The sequence below is a fragment of the Stegostoma tigrinum genome, chromosome 11 (assembly GCF_030684315.1).
Source record: "Stegostoma tigrinum isolate sSteTig4 chromosome 11, sSteTig4.hap1, whole genome shotgun sequence".
Lineage (NCBI taxonomy): Eukaryota > Metazoa > Chordata > Chondrichthyes > Orectolobiformes > Stegostomatidae > Stegostoma > Stegostoma tigrinum.
Genome location: NC_081364.1, coordinates 88,382,981 through 88,389,488, shown reverse-complemented (window position 1 = coordinate 88,389,488; position 6,508 = coordinate 88,382,981).

Sequence of the window (6,508 nt, the reverse complement as noted above, 5' to 3'; positions counted from 1 at the left end):
CCTCTTCCTCCATTACATTGATGACTGCATCGGCGCCGCCTCTTGCTCCCGAGAGGAGCTCGAACAGTTCATCCACTTCACCAACAGCTTCCGCCCCAACCTCAAGTTCCCCTTCGGCCATCTCCGACACATCCCTCACCTTCCTGGACCCCTCTGTCTCTATTTCAGGCAACCACCTAGAAACCAATGTCTATTTCAAGCCCACAGCTACCTATAATACACCTCCTCCCACCCACTGTCCTGCAAAAATTCCATTCCCTCTTCCCAATTCCTGCACTTCTGCCGCATCTGCTCCCAGGATGAGGCATTCCACTCCCGTACATCCTAGATCTCCCCGTTCTTCAAGGACTGCAACTTCACTCCCGCCCCACCACCACCTCCCCACCCACACCCCGCAGTGGTCGAGAACGCCCTCATCCATGTCTCCCGCATTTCCCACAACTCATTCCTCACATCCTGTCCCTGCAATAACCGCCAAAGGAGAATTCCCCTAGACCTCACATACCACCCCACCAACCTCCGGATACAACGCATCATCCTCCGACACTTCCGCCATCTGCAATCCGACACCACCAACAAAGACATTTTTCCATCCCCCCGCTTGACTTCGGGAGAGACCGCTCTCTCCATGACTCGCTTGTCCGCTCCACACTCCCCTCCAACCCACCGCACCCAGCACTTACCCCTGCAACCACAGGAAGTGCTACAATTGCCCCCACACCTCCTCCCTCACCCCCATCCAAGGTCCCAAGATGACTTTCCACATTAAGCAGATGTTCACCAGCACATCTGCCAATGTGCTGCATCCGCTGTATCCGTTGTGGCTTCCTCTACATAGGGGAAACCAAGCGGAGGCTTGGGGACCGCTCTGCATAAACCTATGCTCGGTTCGCAATAAAGAACTGCACCTCCCAGTCACGAACCATTTTAACTCCCGCTCCCATTCCTCAGATGACATGTCCATCGTGGGCCTCCTGCAGTACCATAATGATGCCACCCGAAAGTTGCAGGAACAGCAACTCATATTCCGCTTGGGAAGCCTGTAGCCCAATGGTATCAATGTGGACTTCACCAGCTTCAAAATCTCCTCTCCCTCCACCACATCCCAAAACCAGCCCAGCTCGTCCCCGCCTCCCTAACCTTTTCTTCCTCTCACCTATCCTCTCCTCTCACCTCAAGCCGCACCTCCATTTCCTACCTACTAACCTCATCCCACCTCTTTGACCTGTTCATCTTCCCTGGACTGACCTATCCCCTCCCTACCTCCCCACCGATACTCTCCTCTCCACCTTTTCTCTCCATCTTCGGTCCGCCTCCCCCTCTCTCCCTATTTATTCCAGAACCCTCTCCCCATTCCCCTCTCTGATGAAGGGTCTAGGCCCGAAACATCAGCTTTTGTGCTCCTAAGATGCTCCTTGACCTGCTGTGTTCATCCAGCTCCAGACTTTGTTATGTCAGATTCTCCAGCATCTGCAGTTTCCATTATCTCAGACAAGCCCAATAGGTCTGGCAGCATCTGTGAAGAAAAAAAGAGTTAATGTTCTGGGTCCAGTGACCCTTCCTCAGAACTTTGTTTTTGTTCTTGCTTCACAGCATCTGCAGTTCTTTCAGTTTTTATTTCATATTTAACTCACTGTCACATCTCTTCCAGGCATGCCCACCTTGAAGAATTTCTGCTCCTCTCTCCAATGGGATGTCTGTTCCGATCTTTCTTCTTGTCCACCGACATCAATTTCACTGTCACTCCTGGTGTTTGCCCAAGTATTTGCTAAAACTTCCTCGCACGGCCATATCACATTCTTCAGTGACTACCTCCAGCTCAGGCTTCCCTCACGTGGATTCCAGCTGAAGTTTTATCCCTAATGTTTTGAATCTTCCCACTGTCATAGATCTCTGAGATGTTCAACGTTCCATAGATAGCTGCTGTTGCCGCACCCAGAGATCCACACTCACTGCCATGCGGTGCCACATACACACTCTCAATCTTTCTTTCCAATAGCATCGCATCACACGGGCTCAGGGCTGCACCACTCTGTAGTTCCACTTCATCCTCCAGCTTATTCGTTGTGCTAATAAGAAACTTGTTTTCCTTCCAGGCATCAAGGCCCACAAGATGCAACAACTCAGAGATACCCATGACCCTTTGGAAACTTCCTCTCCTCCCTGTCCCTCAGCCTCCATCTCCTCCCCCAACTCCACCTCCTGGCGGGTATTCACCATCCTGCCTAACCTTCTGCTCTCTGATGCTGAACGCTCTGTACTCAGCAAAGGCCTCAGCTTTATTCCTCTGCGTACTCACCCAGTTCTGAGTAAGGGTCACCGGACCCGAAACACTAACTCTGTTTTTTTTACAGATGCTGCCAGACCTCCTGAGCTTTTCCAGCAACTTTGGTTGTTCCAGAAAATCTTCAACTGCACCTTCCTGCCTTATCCCCATAACTGCTGATTCCCAAATTCAACAGAAATTTGTTTAATACCAAGTGTGCATTGCCAAAAGAGCTTTTAAATATCTGATTGCAGGGTGTGGTGTGTGTGTGTGTGTTCTGTGGAGCTGACTTGCCAAGGTGATCACACTGACAAGAGACCATTCAGGTGTTCTCACCATGGGAAAGGCTGGAGACGATCATGGGAATTCACTGTCCATATGCAAATTCATACAGCAGGGAGAGAGCCATCATCTGTTCTGCGTGTGGCAAAGGATTCAAATCAGTCATTTACCTCATTGTACAGTGACTTGCTCATCTCGATAAGAAAACTTCTCAATATTCTGTGAACAAAGTCTCAAAAGCAAAATGGACTTGCTGTCCACAAAAACCCACTGACACTGGCGGGAGATGATGGGAACTGCAGATGCTGGAGAATCCAAGATAATAAAATGTGAGGCTGGATGAACACAGCAGGACAAGCAGCATCTCAGGAGCACAAAAGCTGACGTTTCGGGCCTAGACCCTTCATCAGAGACGGGGATGGGGTGAGGGTTCTGGAATAAATAGGGAGAGAGGGGGAGGCGGACCGAAGATGGAGAGTAAAGAAGATAGGTAGAGAGAGTATAGGTGGGGAGGTAGGGAGGGGATAGGTCAGTCCAGGGAAGACGGACAGGTCAAGGAGGTGGGATGAGGCTAGTAGGTAGATGGGGGTGCGACTTGGAGTGGGAGGAAGGGATGGGTGAGAGGAAGAACCGGTTAGGGAGGCAGAGACAGGTTGGACTGGTTTTGGGATGCAGTGGGTGGGGGGGGAAGAGCTGGGCTGGTTGTGTGGTGCAGTGGGGGGAGGGGACGAACTGGGCTGGTTTAGGGATGCAGTGGGGGAAGGGGAGATTTTGAAACTGGTGAAGTCCACATTGATACCATTAGGCTAAGGGTTCCCAAGCGGAATATGAGTTGCTGTTCCTGCAACCTTCGGGTGGCATCATTGTGGCACTGCAGGAGGCCCATGACGGACATGTCATCTAAAGGGTGGGAGGGGGAGTGGAAATTGTTTGCGACTGGGAGGTGCAGTTGCTTATTGCGAACTGAGCGGAGGTGTTCTGCAAAGCGGCCCCCAAGCCTCCGCTTGGTTTCCCCGATGTAGAGGAAGCCACACCGGGTACAGTGGATGCAGTATACCACATTGGCAGATGTGCAGGTGAACCTCTGCTTAATGTGGAAAGTCATCTTGGGGCCTGGGATAGGGGGTGAGGGAGGAGGTGTGGGTGCAAGTGTAGCATTTCTTGTGGTTGCAGGGCAAGGTGCCAGGTGTGGTGGGGTCGGAGGGCAGTGTAGAGCGAACAAGGGAGTCACGGAGAGAGTGGTCTCTCCAGAAAGCAGACAGGGGTGGTGATGGAAAAATGTCTTGGGTGGTGGGGTCGGATTGTGGATGGCAGAAGTGTCGGAGGAACACACTGGTGAGAAGCGGGTCACCCGCTTCTTGTGTGGGCCAATAGTCACTCAGTCATCTCACCAACTGAGACACTTGTGGGTTCGCCAGTGGCTGCAGGGGTTTAGATCCTCCAGTTAATCACATCCTGGAGTAAATAATGTTCTGATCACTAGGTTTTGCTTTTGCTCATATTGACAATTCTTGGTATTCTAGATACATGGTTAACAATTCAGTTTTACTGAATTAAAAACATTGTTGTTGATATTCTTTCCCATCTCAGTGTTTAACATCATCTGCTGGAGCTCAAAGGATAATTTGGAGAGGGATCATTGGTAGGAACAGAACCTTAGCCTGGACACACTCCTCGGGGTCACACTGAGAGAGGCAAATAGCACATTGCTCTTTCCCATCTTTCTGTTCTCATACAAAATTCCCCACGTGGGTTAACAGTGAGGTGTGCTGGAAATGTTTTCCAGCGGTACTTTTTAATGGTTCCAACTCCGAGACACAGAACAGAAGCCACTTTATAAGTCTGTTTCGAGTCAGGAACAACGTCACTGAATCCCAGAAATGTGTGTCGGTTCAGATACTGGTGTCAAACTGTGAACTGTTCCAGAATGAAAGTAAACAGGTTGAAATTTCTAATCTGAAATTGACTTTTGCCATCACAATGTAACCATGCCTGGTGCTAACTTTTAAAACAGACCTGTTGAAATAAGTTGTTCAAAGTCTGCATTAAAATAGCTGGAGGAGAATGTTAACCTCAGACACGATGATACAATTGTCATTTCATCTGCCAGGTGAGCAAGGACTTCTAGTATCTTTCTAGGATTTCTCTGTTTTATTTTGTTAAAATACCAGAATAAAGAAATATACATTAAAAGAATTACAAGTCATAGCAACACGGGAGTAGACTATTCGGCCCATCAGATGGCTCTGCAAATGGGCTTTCGTAAACAATGGCGCTTGTCTGAAATGGTATTACGTCCTGTCCAGTCTGTCCAAGGGTCTCAGAAACTGATATTCAGACTTTGAGGCACACAGTGACGACACCGAGAGAAATGGTGGTTAGTAGCAAGAAAATGCCTGAGGTCAAGATCAGCAGCAGGACAGCAGTAAGTGAAGGGCTCAGAGGTGAAACCTAGCAATCAGACTGGAGGGAGGACTGTGGCGAGGACAGCCCTGACTAGACGAGAGAACACCTCGAGATTTGACCTTATTTATTTACTGCCATGTGTACGGTGTAAAACCTTGTCTTGTGACCACTACAGGCAAACCATAGTAAGCAAGGATATACAGGTCATAGGATACTGGCACAGAGTGAGGTGTGTAGCTTACGTCACACAGGAGATGTGCAGAGCAAAATCAACATTTCAACATGATTTGAAGTTAGATAGTCCATTCATCAGTCTAATAATGTCTGGAAAGAAGCTGTTCTTGAACCTGCTGGTGTGTGTGTTCAAGCTCCTGCATCTTCTGCCTGATGGAAGAGGTTGTGGGAGAGCATTACACAGTGGGAGGGGTCTTTTATGATGTTGGTAGCCTTTCTTTGTAGGCATGTAGTCCATGGGTGGAAGGTTGGCTTCCATGATGGTGTGGCCCGCGCACACCGTCTTCTACAGTTTGTACAGTCGTGGGCAGAGCAGTTGCCGTACCAGGGCATTTTGAACCTGGGCAGTATGCTTTCAGTGGTGCATCTGTAAAAGTTGGTGATGGTCCTTATGGACTTGGCAAATTTCCTAAGGCGCCTGCAGAAGAAGAGACGTCGTTGTGCCTTCTTGACAGTCACATCGAACTGATAAGTCCAGACCAGTTTGTTGATTATCATCACTCCTAGAAACTTAGCTCTCAATTTCCACTCTGTTGACTTAGATGGGAATGTGTTCTCCTCCTTTCTTCCTGAAGTCAATGATTCGTTCTTTTGTTTTGCTGACATTGAGAGAGAGGTTTTCATTGCATCATGACACCACGCCTCCAGTCTCCTTTCTGTAGGACACAAACCTCAATTCAAGTGGGCAATATTTTTACACTTCGCCACCGAGCAACTTTCCAGAAGGTCGTGGGCCCAAACAGGCCAAGTAAGGGCAGGGCAACAGGAACGTTTTCAGGCCATTCAGCTCAGAGGCTGCAGAACAGAAATTGTACTGCAGTAGTTACAGGGAATTGCTGAACAAGCACTAACCTCCTTTCAACAGTGCCCCAAATGTACGCTGCAGAGGGAAATTGATACCAGTTAACAGTCTGCACTGGAGGGTTTATTATTGAGGGAGTGGGGGATGGAAGCTGATGCTGGTGCTGGTGCTGGTGCTGGTGCTGGTGCCTGAGTCTCAAATCAGCAATTGTCAATCCTTCAGCTACTTCCTGTCACATTCGGAAGACCACCTGACACTGAAATTCACCGAGTGACAATCTCCTCTTGTAAATCTCCAGTAAATCTGCCTCTACCACCCTCTCTGGCAGCACATTTCAGATAATAACCTTCCCCATTATTTAAGATTTTACTCTGACATTCTAGCCCTTGTGTGAAACAATGTAGAACGGAATGTTTGTCAGTGTTGTCATGGCGACCTGTCTGCAGTGACATGACTGGGTTTCAAACTTCACCCTCTCCGCCGCTGCCTCCTCAATCAGCCTGAAACTATTTTCTTTC